Source organism: Rhinichthys klamathensis, unplaced genomic scaffold, assembly GCF_029890125.1.
Source record: "Rhinichthys klamathensis goyatoka isolate OS25496 unplaced genomic scaffold, OSU_Roscu_1.1 h1tg000281l_1, whole genome shotgun sequence".
NCBI lineage: Eukaryota > Metazoa > Chordata > Actinopteri > Cypriniformes > Leuciscidae > Rhinichthys > Rhinichthys klamathensis.
The window spans coordinates 4793870-4809314 of record NW_026606800.1 but is presented as its reverse complement, the minus strand read 5'-3'; the positions used below and the strand labels follow the sequence as shown (position 1 = coordinate 4809314).

The 15445-nt window shown below is 38.8% G+C and overlaps 1 protein-coding gene across 2 annotated transcripts in view; it reads left to right on the top strand.

Moving 5' to 3' along the window:
• The window catches only part of msraa (methionine sulfoxide reductase Aa), an 82274-nt gene that overhangs the window by 63432 nt on the left and 3397 nt on the right, over positions 1–15445 (top strand). The gene's annotated exons all lie outside the window — the stretch shown is intronic.

The window sequence follows — 15445 nt, the reverse complement described above, 5'->3', positions numbered from 1 at the left end:
ATTCTATTTTTAATATTTTATATATATCTATATCTATATAATATAAATAATTACTACAAATATTAATTGTAGTATTAATTGATTATTTGTAATATTATTTATAATATATTTGTTAAACATATAATATACAATACATTTATATATATATTTATATAAATATTTTTTGTTGTTGTTCTTGAGTATTGAAATATTAATATGTGATAGTGTTAATTTCTTTACTTTCACATGACATTTTTAGGGAACAGACTTATTAGTATTGTATTTTCCTTCTGTCCATGACCCTATCAGAACAGACCTGCTATAGAAAACAAAAGCTGCTCATATCGATGTTACCCGCATCTAATGGAATGTTAACATCCCTGGTCCCCAAGTGGATGGTAAGGAGGGACGGGTTTTGAGGATTACATCCCTCAACGGTTCTTGCACTGTTTAATAACCTGTGAATCCGTAGCAGATGAAACAGGTTTTCTGCAAAGGAGGGAAGTATAATACTTGAAATAGTAATTCTCTTTGTCTTGTTAGACAGCTTGGAGAAAGGAGACTTCAAATCCGTGCATGAGGAGGTTCAAAGCCTTTCGGCGCTGAGTGCGAATGCTGCCATCTGCATTATGCATATATTTTTCTCTAATTGCAGAACGGCTTTGTCGTCGAGCCGAAAATTGAGGTTTCTTGGTCTCGGTGGTGCAATGCATTACAAACCTGCATGTGGTTCATGCTAACAACCCCACCCTTTCCGTCGAAGCGGAGCCTGTTGGAACAATAGAAGCAGAGGAACTGACTGTGGTTCTTGCAAGCTCTAATCTTCCCTACCGTACCCCTGTAGTCTCATTTTCTTCCTTCAAAACCCTTCTCCCTCCCCCTTCCCCGTGTGTATGATCATACTTCGTTTTTTGGGCCGTTTTCCTTCTCATTCCCTCAGATCAGTTTACTGTCTGAAATGAAATTAGCAGCGAGCCAGTATTCACGCTCGGACACATTACGGATGGTGTCATGTTAGACGCATTTGACTATTGACGAGATAACCTTGACTGTCTCATCATCCCAGTGTTCTCTCTTGCTCTCTTCACACATCACATCAGATCTCAGCTGCCTTTGTGCTGATACCAAAGGTTTCTGCAGTCTCTCTTTTCTACATCAAAAGAGCCCAAATGAACAGCGCAGTCACTCTTCGCTCTTGCTGAGCACTCCATTTTGAGCAAATTCTGAACACAATATCCAATATCTTTTCCCGTGATATGGTACATTTGGTATCTCAGTAACTAATTCTTGAGGAAGGATGGATCTCACTGGACACTGATGTCTACAGACACACTCACATATGAACAAGTCCTCACTGTTTATAATCAAAATGCTTATTTTAAAGGCATATTAAGAAGTGTTCTGTGACTCTGATGACCATTTAATGATTTGGAGATCATCAACCGCAAAAAAATTCACAAATAATGACAAAGAAATGGCAAGTAACACATTGTAGAAAGACTGAAATATTTTCATAGCATTAGCATTATTGTAATGTTTTATTTATTATTATTTTTTTCCTTTATTTAGAGAAACAGGGACAGCATACAATAAACATTAACCTCAAGGGGAGAGATGCATAGTACCAGGTTTTAGCTCAAGAGCTAATTTCCACCCGTAGTCCCTGGGCAGGCTGATGTTACAATAAAATACATAATACATCATACATACATGAAATTTAGATTGACCAAATAAATAATTGCCAACTTGCCAAATTAAAAAAATCAAGTCTTCACATGCACAACATCGGTCACGTTTGTGCAAATTTGATTTGACAAAAGCCATTTCTTTGCCAGACGTGAGAACGTATAAGAATTATAAGAATTTGTGCTTCTTATCAGCTCTATAGGCAACATATTCCACTGACGAGCAGCCAGCCACACAAGAAAAAGCATAGTTTCCAAATGCGGTCCTGCGTTTAGGGATTCTTCATTCGCCTCGCACTGTAGATCTAGTGGCTCGAGCTGTTTTTTCAGAGCCCAAAGATATGAACTCTTATAGTGGAGGAGCAGCATTTTCATGGAGGATCTTATACATCAAACACAGGTTTGTGTGGATTATCAGGTTTTCAAAACTGAGAAATTTGTGTTTTACAAGAATATGACAATGATGGAATCGTCTGGCTTTCTTACCATGAATCTTTAGAGAACTTTTATATAATGACTCAAGTGGCCTGAGGGCAGATTTACAAGCCTGTGACCAACTTGTCATACAATAAAGAAAATGTGAAACAATCATTGCATTTAAATAGGCTCCTGAGGCTTCGATTGTAAGGGAATTTCGAATGTGTCTAAACTGTGCCATATTAAATTTGATTGTATTTGATAACTAAATTTGATTCCAATATGACACCTAAATATTTTGCCTGATCTGGATTTGAAATGATTTGTCCATCACTTAAGATCTTAGGACAATTTTGTATTTTATACGATTTGTAAAAAACATCGAAACAGTCTTATCTAGATTTAAGGTGAGGCATGAGTTTTTCAGCCATAAAGAAACTTTCTTAATCTCTTTGGTCAGTTTTTGAGCGACTTCATCCGCAGTTTTCCCATGTGCATATAGCACCATATCATCAGCATACATTGTAATTTTACTCTTACACACAGTTGGCAGATCATGTATGTATAATGTAAACAGCAGGGGCCCCAGAATGGAACCTTGTGGCACTCCCATGTTGCATGGTCTTAACGATGATTTTGTATTGTATTGTCAACACATTGTTGTCTATCATTAAGGTAAGATTGAATCCATGCTATTGTGTTTGTGCCAAGAGAAAAACCAGATAGTTTGCTGATGAGAAGCTGGTGATTAACTGTGTCGAAGGCCTTTCTCAAATCTAGAAAGTTCGCCCCTACCACACCTCCACCATCAAGACTGGATTTTATGTCTTCTAGTAAATAGCAGCAGTATATTTGCAAAGTAATATACATTTTATATATGCATTTTTATGTAATAAAATGTATTTTAAATACACAGTTTATATACTGTATATAGCTGTTGCTGAGATATACCAAATCACAGGAAAAGATATTTGATAATCAAAAAACATTTTTTAAAGTTCTTATAGAAAAATGGCTGAAAAGCAGACTATCATTACTGTTGAGTCCTGCCCACTGAAGTGACCGAATGAGGGAAATGTCTCTCTTTTCTAACACACACAGTCATTCTTACAGACAGCAGCTGTAGTATTGGGACCCTGGGGATGAGAATAGGGGACGCAGGCCTCCCAAGTGGGAAAAGCATAAGGGTGCGATTTGTTTTTTCATGGAGCGCTGGCTCCAGCTGATGATGACTCCCAATGGCCTGCACCATTGGCATCTGACTTTCTGTTCAGTTTCCTACTTACTTTCAAAATCACAAAAAACAACTTTGTTCTTAAATGCTAATTGGTTGCAGCGCTTTATCCCATAGAGGTCACCTATTAACCTTATTATACATGTCAATAACTATATTTGCTAGCGGATGAATTTTCACAATGAAATGATGGCCTTAATGTTTTTATTCTGTTTTGTAAAAGCCTTTTGTAAAAGCCTTCTTTACTCAGACAGAGCAGCCTTTTTGCTTAGAGAATCTTCCAATGTTAATTGCTTTGTTTTCTCGTCCTGAAATTTCATGGTCAAGGGTTTTATTAGTGAGTGGAAATGAGAGTCACTCTATAACCCTCTAAAATACTTCTGTTTCAAAAAAATAGGGTATGAAGAAAACTTGTATGTTTTTTTGTCCTTGGAAAATGGAGCGTTTTCAGGTTGGCATGTTGCACGGTTGAATGCATGTTCATAGAAAAGGGATTTTGCAGCAGAGTTCATCCGAATTTACTGTAAGATGCTGTAGTGTTGCGTTTTAATGGTGTATCACTTACTAACCCTCATGTTCTGTTTAGCATGTTCAAAAAGCCTGTTTATTAACAAAAACAAACTAAAAATATATGTGTAAAAGTACTGTCCTGTCATTGTTAAATTGGATTTGCTTTATTGTATTTTTTTGCAATGTGGGTTTGCTGTGCTCAAATTGACCCCAAAAAGAAGCAACACTACTAAAATGGTTAACACTGACATTTCTAGTAGTCTGTTTGAGTGGAAAAAAGAGGTTAATTTCAATTACTATTAAGCGTTTTATGTTTAGACATAAACCACTCTGAACATATAGCCAGTAAAGGCAATCTCAACAGAACATGCACGAGGGTTAAATCAAGTGTGTCCCACAGGAGAGGCTCTCTTTTAGCTGGTCAGGTGAATAAGACAGGAGTTTGAATGCTGCATGTAGTCAAAGAAGCTTTTAGCTGCACAAGGCTCTGCATTTCTCATTGTGTTCCTTTTCTGAGACGCCTGCAGACTCATACGCTCCTTCTACTGGCCATCCTGCTAACTGCATTTCCCCTTTTTCTCTCTCACTTATTCACTCCATCCTCCATTGTCTCCTGTCTTTCTCTCTCCACCCACTCCACCCCCTGCTGAGCCATCTGCGCTTCGGCAGGCCCTGTCTCCATGGCAACAAGGGAGGCCGCGCTGCCTCCTATTGGCCCGCTGCCCAAACGGAGAGGCTGCCGGGGGTCGAAGGTCGTCTGTAGAGTGCCGCCTCACCGGTGTTCTAATCAGCTGTTGACCCCTAGCCACAATGAAATGAGTGTCAGAAGACAAGGGGTTAATAAAGCCCGGTCTGACTGGCAGCTGGGTCCATTATGAGTGAGGGACAGGAGAGGGAGAAATCAGGAAGACCTGGGGGCGTTGGAGGGGGTGTCGGCTTGGTTGGGATGCTGTAGATGAGGGACTCAGATCTTGGGTTGGGGGCCCGTCTGTGTTGTGTAAGGGAAGATTTGATGTCACCATAAATCTTGTCTGCAAGGGTGGAATGAAAGCGGTGGGTGGCTTTTTTAGGATTATAGCGCCTGGTGTTAGTGTGGGGGATGTTGGGAATTTGGAGGGTTACTGTATCTGTTGTGGGGCAACAGTGCTGGTTTTCACTCAGTGTAACATTACTTTAACAAGGAATAGCTAACGTCAGCTTTTAATGTGTTAATATATACTATACCATGTAAAAGTTTTGGTTCGGTAAGATTTTTTAATGTTTTTGAAAGAAGTCTCTTATTCTCATCAAGGCTGCTTTTATTTGATCAAAAATCTATCTATCTAGTTGTACATTTTATTTGTGAAAAGTGGATATTTGTATAAATATCATTATTTATTCTATTTCTAAAAAGCATGTTGTAGTTGCACATGGGTTGTAATGTCAAATTAATCTAAAACTGTTAACCCTGTTACCTTTCTGAAGACATAATTATATCCCAACATATCTTAAAATGTTTTAATTTTGCACAAAATACAAATCACTAACACTTACTGCATGAGGGAATGTTCATGCAGAAATGTAAAAATCTCCTCCTTTAACTGGAAAAGGCAGCCGTTTAATAGAGCGACCCACTTGTGACATTAGCTTCTTAAGGTTTTAGCATGTTGCCTGAGGAGAAAAATTGTCGTTCTTTATTGAATGTTTTCCATCACTCCAGTAAGAACGTCATAGTGTGCAGATGGAGACTTGGCACAGTGTACAATTTTACACATTAAGTTAAGCTATTTTTAGTCTTGAACTTGTCGGCCATTTTGGATTCCACCAAAAACAATCAATCAAATACAGCTGCAAGTAGCAATTAGCAGAAGCGTGTAGGTGTAAAGAAGTAGGCTATATGAAATGGACTTATTGACATCAGGTTTAGAATTGGGGAAAAAAAAACCTATGTATTATATTAGAGATGTAGAGAGTATTATGTGTGGGCGACTTTCATCTAATACTGATATGATGTTAAGACCAGTTTATTGAGTATTCTTGAAGTCTATAGAGTTGCATTAATGGTTTTACATATGCATGTTTTAAAAACCATGTCCAAAGATGACGAGTGCTTCATAAGAAGACGATTTTAAAATATACAGTACTAACAGAAAATTTCATGCAGAAATGTATGTCCTTGGGGCAGATTTGTTCCCCATGAGAAGAGTGTAATATTTAAAGTCTTTAGCTCAAACGGTGTAGTGCGGCTGACATTTTTGAATATTGTGAATTTAACCCGCTAGTTGCTAAGCAACCATCAATTCCATCCATCCCATAATTACACAAAATGCAATTAGCCACAGACCCTTCACGCATGCAATGTTCATTGAGTTTCACCATAGGGATAAAAAGTTCAAAGCGAAGAATATTAATAATAGACCAGTGCCAAAATGAGAACACAAGTTTTTTTCCTACTTAGCTTAGCAGATCTACAAATCTGGAGGCACTGGAGCCTTGTATTACAGTCACATTTTTTACATATGCACATAGACACCAGTGTTATTTTAGTATTATTTTAGCTGCAGCATGCCACCAAATCCATCTGCCCTCATTTTAGCCGACATCAACACACTTTTACCCCGCTGACCTGCCCTAGCGTCCTTGTTCAGATCATCTTTCGGCTGATTCTCAAGGCAAAACATGAATGTCATAAGCTAACAGCACTTTGCTCCAAGAGCAGACCGTATTACTGCAGAGAGTGAGGATCACTCAGGGTTTAAAGGAAGGAGATTTGCTCGTATCGATCAAAGCGAGATTGTTCAATATGGAATATTCCGGCTTTACCCTTCCTGTTTCGTTTATGGGCTGTTAATTGGCAGAGATGGTAGCATCATAATAATGCTAGCTACAATGCTGGTATAGGCTAAGTAACCACAAGGGGGCACTGTGTCCTATCTACAGGGGGTAGAGCTCCATCCATCCACCCCCTGCCTTTGTGCTCATTTACTCTCTCTCACCTTCTCTCCTTCTCTCTGTCCTCACGTCTCAAGAACTTGGTGTGGCATGTTCCCATCTATTAGCATCTCAATTAAGGGCTAACAAAAGACAGGTTTCTCCCCTCCGAGGTCTCCACATCTGTGGTTTACCTAGTCTCCGTGCGCCCTGAGCAAAATCCAGGAGATTGACTGCACTCCACCAATTACAGCTCCCCATCAATGTCTGCAAGAAATCACAATGGCCTTAATTAGCGACTGCAGCCTCACTCTATTACACGCTAGCGCAGTAAAAGCCCAGTCGCACCTTCACTACCAGTCTCCCATGGATAATGTGGGCTGTAATTACGAGGGAGGAGGTGTATCAGAAGTGGGAGTTTGTGGTGCTTTTCTACTTTCATTGTGTGGCCTTCCAAGGATGGCTAATTGATTTTTAAAGGAACAGTCCACCCAAAAAATCAAAAATATTTACTCACCCTCATGTCATTCCAAACTTGCATGTTCCAGGGAACACAAAAGGTGGATTTTTTAAGAATACTTCAACCACTCTTTTCAATATAATGTAAAAAAGAAAAATATCGAGCCTGCCAAGCTCCCAAAAAGCACCATAAAGGCCCCAATATACTTGAAGCGAAATCAAAGAACTAACTGATGACGTAATTTCGAATAAAATCAAGTCAAAACGAATTTTGTTTGGAGTTTGTTTTGGGAGTTCGAAACAACGGAAAAATTAGCTAAATCTACATCAAACACCTTTGTACTACCATTGGACCGTGGCGATTGCGTAATAAGTAGGTGTGCGCGGAGGCTCCGCCTTCTTTCATTTGGAAATCTTTTCTGGTTCATTTCTCCTGTTGAGTCCGTCGAGGTCAGTCATCTGCTAGTGAAAACATGAACATACTGGAGACACTACTGTTTTCTCAATTTTGCTGTATGTGGGCAGCGTCTGATGTTCGGTAACAGTTCGGTAAAAATTGGTCAAACTTTTCCAAAAAATGGTTTTCTTTATGATAGGTAGTATTTTTATTGTTTATTTGAGTCAAATAAACACATTATATTGTAGACATATGCACAACTGTGCTTTAGAATTTCACACAGTTCGCTAGTTTGTCACAGTGTTATTTATGTACTATAGTTTTTATTAATATTTTGAATTAGCTTTAATTTTGATATTCTCAGGTTTCATTTTAATTTTTTTTAATATTGCTATTTACAGTGAATTAATTTCTGTTTTAGTTTTAGTTCATTTTTATTTTCCAGTTAGTAAATTCAGTGCTTCATCTTAAACTTTTTTTCAGTTTGTTGCCAACGTGTTTCATAATTACATTTTTTTTGTTAACGACAATAACGCAGGCTTGCCGATGTCACTATATTTTGCCATCAAGGGGCCCATGCCAATGTTTTTGACGAATACATGAACAGACAGAGAAAGCAAAAGAAACCCATCGAGCGAGAGAAACGCTGGGCCAGATCAGACTGCAGTAGATTGACAGGAATAAATCGGATGTGGAAGGGGGCCGAGGTGATTGGATCAGTATTTTCTAGGTCTCTCTATCTGTGTGAGGTGTCAAACATACCTGAGTCTCATTATAGAGTGTGTGTGTGTGTGTGTGTGTGTGAGACTGCGGGCCATGCGTGGGCTAATTAGCTTTTCCCCCGGCCGCTCTGCGACCGCTCCCGTTATTTCCTGACCAGCTTGCCAGGCCGGCACCCCCTCTTCCCCTCCCCCTTGTGTGGCTGTTCTAAATGGAGACTCAATGCATGCTGCTCCCCGACATCCTAATGTACCCGACCAGTTGGTTTAACAAACACAGCGCTGCCAACCATCTGCCGGCCAAATCTGTCTTCAAATTGCTTTAGTAACAAACTGAACTTTCTTTGCTGCTCTTGCTTCCTGCGTCCTGCCTTCCTCAATGTGCCGCTCTCTGCTCCTTATCACGGCCCTCGCTCCTGCTCCTTGCGGCTGACCAGTGTAATTTTCTTGTCCCATCTCATCTGATTTTATTGGTTTTATTTGATCTGTTCTCGTCTCATCTCACACTTTCTCTTCTCTAACCATTTTCATTTGTTGCCTTCTTGGCGAGTCTGTCGTTGAATCTCTTTTATTTTATTCTGGAATCGCCTGGTCTTTTCTCTTTGTTTTTTCATGCTTCTTGTCTTGTCTTGTCTCGTCTTATCTCGTCTCATCTGATGATGTCTTCTCATCAAATCTCGTCTCATCTCTCCTCGTTTCATCTAATCTCTTCTCGTCTTGTCTCGTCTCATCTCATCTGACGTCATGTCTCGTCTCGTATTGTATCGTCTCATCTCATGATGTCTTCTCATCATGTCTCGTATTGTATTGTTTCATCTTGTCTCATCTCGTCTCATCTGATGATGTCTTCTTGTCACATCTTGTATCGTATCGTCTTATGTTATCTTATGATGTCTTCTCGTCATGTCTCGTTTTGTATGGTTTCTTCTCATCTCATCTCATTTCATTTGATGATGTCTTCTCGTCACATCTCGTCTCGTATTGTATCATCTCATCTCATCTGATGATGTCTTTTTGTTAGGACTCATCTCGCCTTGTCTCGTATCATATAGTCTCATCTCATCTGATGGTCTCTTCTCTTCTTGTCTCGTGCTGTATTTCACACTTCATATTTTGACACATTGCATCTCATAAAGATTCTAGAAGATCCAGAGAAACTATATGATTATTTATGTCTGTGTCATCTGATGCATAACCCCCACAAACCCAAAGCATCAGAGCAAATTTATGCCCACCAGAACTACTGTTTCCAGATCAGAAAGCTGGCTGTCTTTAATGGTTCGCTTTCCCTGCTTACCATCTGACCACTGATCCTCCCGTCCCAATTCCTCCCCTTGTCGTACTTCTAGCGGCTGCAGACAATCCAGGTTTTATTTTCCTTCATGATGATATCCTCAAGAGACCTCAACAAATGGTATAGAACAGATTTTTGGCACCGGCGAGCACATAGCCCTAAACATCATTATGGACAGAAGCAAAGAGCTGCCAGGAAACGAACGGTGCCACCTTCCTCACCAGCCATGCCGTTCTCAGTGCCAGCGGATGCGTTCTCAAAGACACAGTCCCTGATCTCAAGGGCAAACCCTGCACAATCACACAAAAACACATACTAGCCCAAACACTTTTAGTAGGCCTATGTGTCACCTTTAAAAGTGTTTAATCTTTGCCTCAAATATTCCTCTTGCTAATGCGATGCTAGCTTTATGACACATAGCTTTTTCCTGCCCTCTAATTTTACAGTTATCCTTCTGCAGTATGAAATTGCTTCACCAAAAAAAAAAAAAAAAAGGCTCCTTATCTCTGACTCTCACATTTTTTCCCTTAACCAGGACATGCAGGTATTTGCATACCTAATGACTGCTCTGTCTGACACGCAAATTAATTAGTCTGAATTTTATGCATTTAGCAGCGTGCAAACAAAACACAGAAACATGTCACCAAACAGCTCAGCACTACACCACCTACTCCACTACATGTTTCAGAGATGACTGCGTAATCATTTCACTCATGAAATTCAGAGATATTTTAGAATCTAGAGCGCAGGGCCTTAAGTCTCAAATGCTTTTTTTTAATGTCCTAATTTTAATAGCATTATTTTTTGTTGATATTGATTTATTCTTTTATAAATCCTTTTTGCATTCTGAGATTCATATAAAAGATAAACTTCAATTGAGTTCATGCAGAACCAAAATAAGGGACATTACAGTTTCATTTTATCTTGGATTGTCTTTCCAGTTAAACGAACTGACATCATCCATCACTGTGTCCCTCAAAGTGAATCTAAAGGTCTTTGTCTTCATATTTTGAACTAAACAGGCTGTGCATGAGGTCATTTGAATCTGGCCCTGTGCGTTTGTCTGCAGATCGTGTTTGTCTAGCCTCTTTGTTCTGGAGGACTCTGGGTCCCTGTAGGCTGACGACCCCCTTTCTGAAGCCGCATGACTCGAGCATCACTCATGGGTGGGGTGAACCGCATGGTCCCCGGAGTCAAAGTGACCCCTGACCACGGGAGGCATGTGGCATAATGAAGATCTGATTGAATAAGTGGACAAATGAATAAAAGATAGAACTGACACACAGAGAGAAACACTCGTCCAGCCAGTGTCGCTTTCTCTCTTTGTGTCTGCTGATTGAAGTAGATCTATCTTACAGACAAGCCCTGCTAAAGAAAAAAAAACGTATGCTGTGTCCACACTGGACATGTCTGATGACGCATCGTAACTGTTTTCAGGCTGTCTACACTGGAAAAATCAAAGCTGCACGTCATCTACGAATATTCACTAAAAAAGACTGAGATCAATGCTTGACTTCCACAATGGTGAGCTTTATTTTCCGTGGAAATCCATTGGTTTAAACATTAACGCTTATAATTATAATGATAGTGTTGGGTTGCATATACTGTACATGTGGTAAGAAATAAAAGATGATGTGGATTAGTAGATCGGAGACCAGAAACAACATAACAGCCATAAGTTACATATATATATATATATATATATATTTTCACAAAAAAAAAAAAAAAAGTACGTTATTTAAATAATGTAATATAAATAAGATTTATTTTTTCTATAGGATGGGCATAGTTAATAAAAATTATAGTATATATATATATATATAGAAACTTTCAAAAACGCTATATACAATAAAGTTGTTCTTATCATAATTATTATAAATTGAGTGACCATCAAACTGCCGCAATGTTAACTGAAATAAAATAAAATATTCAAAATTTAAATTGAAACTTCATTTAGTTTAAATTTATGTCCTAAAATAACTAAAACTGAAACTAATAAAACATTTATAGACATATTTTAAAGGGAAAAAAAAACTAATAAAAATGTCAAAAAGATACAACAAAAATAAAACTGGAAAATAAAAAAATATAAAAACTCTAATATTACTGAAAACTAGAATAGTATCTAAATGATACTAAATCAACACTAGTCTGTTTAGCTTCATTAAATATAATGTGAGCAGTGTTCTTTGTTTTATTAAAAGACAGGAATTAAAGACTAAATTCACTTGGTTGAATAACTTTGTTTACCTCACTATATGATTTCCACTCATTATATGTCAAAGCAACGTTTTCTACCTGTGATTTGTTCCAGGTTTGATTCATATAAAAATGACTCTTCCTCAGAGAATGAAATGATTTGCAGGTTTTGAATGGCCGTCTCGTCATCAAGGCCGATTCGAGCTCAAGGACAAAAGGATGAGGTGAACAATAAAAACAGAGCAGAGACCCTGAGCCAGACTGAGGATTGGAGTTCAATTGTAGGCTAGAGTCAGGCTGAAACAAAAGGATAAATAGAATAAACCGGGCAACATCTCGTTGCTATTTATTCATTCGCCCTCCCAGCAGTTTCAAATCAAAGAACCGGACATTATTTACATTCCTTGTGCTCAGCTGCTATAAAACATGAATCCTCTTCAAGGAATTAAATAACTGTGTTCCGCGAGCTAATTTGAATGTTGTTCTCCACATCAAAGCCACATAAAGCTCAGTAAAATCTCCACAGACAAAGGAATGAAGGTAAACAATAGCACAAACCTGAGCTCTTACAGTTTCTGCATCCCAGTTCGCTTCCTATCCGTACTATACAATGTGGGCAAGATGTGTTGGAAATGACAGATGCTAATCCTGTTGCTGGTCGATACCAAAAATTGACGCTTTAAAATATGTAGCAAGTTGAAGACTGATTTGGATTATTACTTCAGCAAATTCAGGATTCTTTGATGAATAGAAAGTTCATAAGAACAGCATTTTATTTGCAATATATATATCTAAAAAAAAATTTTTAGAATACTTTTGCTCAATTTAATTCACCCTAGCTAACAAACTGAATATGACCTTGCTGAAATATTATTTATTTTTAAAAATCTTCCTGCTCCAAAACTTTTCAATGGTTGTGTAGCTTTAAAATAACGTCATCTATTTTAAGGTCTCTTTCATCCAGCTATTTTTATTAATGAACTAATTAACGGATAGTTTATAGTGACAGCCCCCCCCCCCCCCACGTTTTAACTTGTGGCTCCATTTTTACTGTCACAAGACAACGTCAATTAGATGAAAATAGAACCTGAGGTGATATGTGAGACATGAATGTAACTGCCACATTGCCATGGATGACTATCAAATACTGTATACAATACAGCGGTCATCATACAAAATGTTGGACTGCTCAATACCCCCGATAGACCAATCAGAATCAAATATATCAGAATGAGTGTAATAAAACTTCCTGTTTCCTATATGAACCTGATAAATTAAATGCGTCTTAACATTCTTCATAATTACAGCCTCTTGGCTCATAGCTCTGGTCTGTTTTCAGCAATGTTTTTGGTTCAGCTGTCCATATCTGTGATCCAAAAGTTAGAAATGGAAATCGACAACTTGATATGCCATTAACAGTAAATTGGTCATATCCCCCTTCTCCCTGATAGCACAGAACTGTGCTGCGCTGTCTCCTTGGTGACTGTTCCTGCTAATAGCTGCACATGTGTTGGAGTGGGAGCTGGTAACTGGTATGTTGATGGTGGAGCCTGACCCTGCACAGGGCATCAGAATTCTGGGATTTGTTGCTTTCTGCCCATGCCAGTTTGGCCAGCTGCTGGTTGGCACTGAGAGTGGCGGTTGATGGTACAGACCTGGAGAGTAGTTATTTAGCCAGTGTGAAGGCATTGTTAGGCCATGTCAGATGGGTTTACTGACTCAAAAAAGGACACAGCAAAAACTAAAAAGAAGTGTTTCACTAGCAGCAGCTAGACACATGCAAAGAGGATTTTTTATAAAAGCAATGTGATTTTATTGAATATACACTCTTAGAAAAAAAAGGTTCAATAGGGTTCTATATAGAACCTTAGGGATCTTGACTCAATTTTGAAGAACATCTATTTCAATTGTCCGCTTTAGACATTCTACTAATTACCTAGTTCTGGCATAAAACTCTAGATGTCGCAGGCTGATAGGTCCTTACTCATTTGGTAGCGATTGCATCGACTTCTAGCGTAGCTGATTGCATCAGCGGCCAATGAGCTGCGGCTCAACATTCTAACAAATACCAGTAGTGTTGCTGTTAGCACTCTGCAGCGCACTTTCAGAAAGCATCTGAAATCAACATTTAAGATAAGCGGAACACTCTTTTACTCCATCTTTGTACATATTGCGTGGTTTGCTTATTAATTCCTAAATGAGCATCATAACAGTTTAATCTAAGTGATGTTGACAGTCTTGTGGAGTGATTAACTAAGCATATTAGCTGCAGTGTTTACGCAATTGTGTTTATGCCACAGCAAGTGGTCTATTGTATGCAATAGCTGTGAGGATACGCTGTCTAAGCTACCGATATGAGAAAAGGTTAAAGTAAAATAAGTGTTGTTCACGCTTTCAACGGTGTTACCATGTTTAGCCTCATAACTCTAATGACGAGTTAATTATTTCCAGGGCAATGTTTTTATTGATTCAGAGCACTTTTGTCTTTCTTTATCAATTCAATAGCTTTTCACTTATCAATAAGAGTATAACGTTATGACAATGATATATCAAATGATTTAATTATGATACTTGATCAGGTGGTTGCTGGGTTTGTATATCTATCAGCTTGCGACGTATATCTATTGTTAATGAGAACACATACATAGTGCACGTTTCTAGAGCTAAGCCATTCGGCAGGGTAGCCCAGGCACACATGGTCATTTAGGTCACCAGTGTTAAGCCAGTTGGCAAGGTAGCCCAGCCACACATGTTCATAAGCTACTAGTGTTAAGCCAGTCAAGCAAGGTAGCCCAAATAGTGTTTTGTCCAATTTGTCCAATACAAATATATGCATATCTGCCTATGCAGCAGCTTGCTTTCTCACTCAGCAGTACGTCTATGGTTGTATTGTTGTCTATTTCTTCCATTAACCTGTGCATCTGTGCAATAGTCTCTTTCAGCTGTTGCACAACTGTGCCCCAAACTCAAATATCTAAAGCGGCCGGGAAAAGCTGCGCAATTGTGGCATTGGCTGTACAGCCTTCAACTATCTGGAAAGATGTTTGTGTGAGGGAGGGGGGCTTTGCACTTTTCTCATGTCTTGTCTCCTGCTTTGTTGGGAGTTTATTTAATGTATGTTACATGTGCAGCAGCAGCAGCATACCTTACATGCTCACAGCAATGTCTGTGAATGTATTGGCAGTAGCAAGTCTCTGTACTTTTTCTGCAGCAGCGTAGCAGATCTATTCCGCCAAGACCAAATACATTGCCATATCCATTACCTTGCCAATCTCTCCGATAGTTGACATGACAGAATTACCTAGTTCTGGCATGAAACTTTAATGTCGCAGGCTGATAGGTCCTTACTTATTTAGTAGCAATCGCAGCGTCATCTACATAGCGCAGCTGATTGGTTGCTGTTGCATCAGTGGCCAATGAGCTGCGGCTCAACATTCAAACAAATGCCGGTAGTGTTTCTGTTAGCACTCAGTGTGCTATTGTTGCAAATTTGTCAATGATGTCACGCAGGTGGTGGAGTAATAACTGGTTCAATAAAGGGCTCTAATTCACTGAATCAGTGACTGTTTAATGATTCTTTTCGATTGATGCATTTAAAAAAATCGTTCGCTAATTTGTTCACGAATTGGATATCATGGTGTG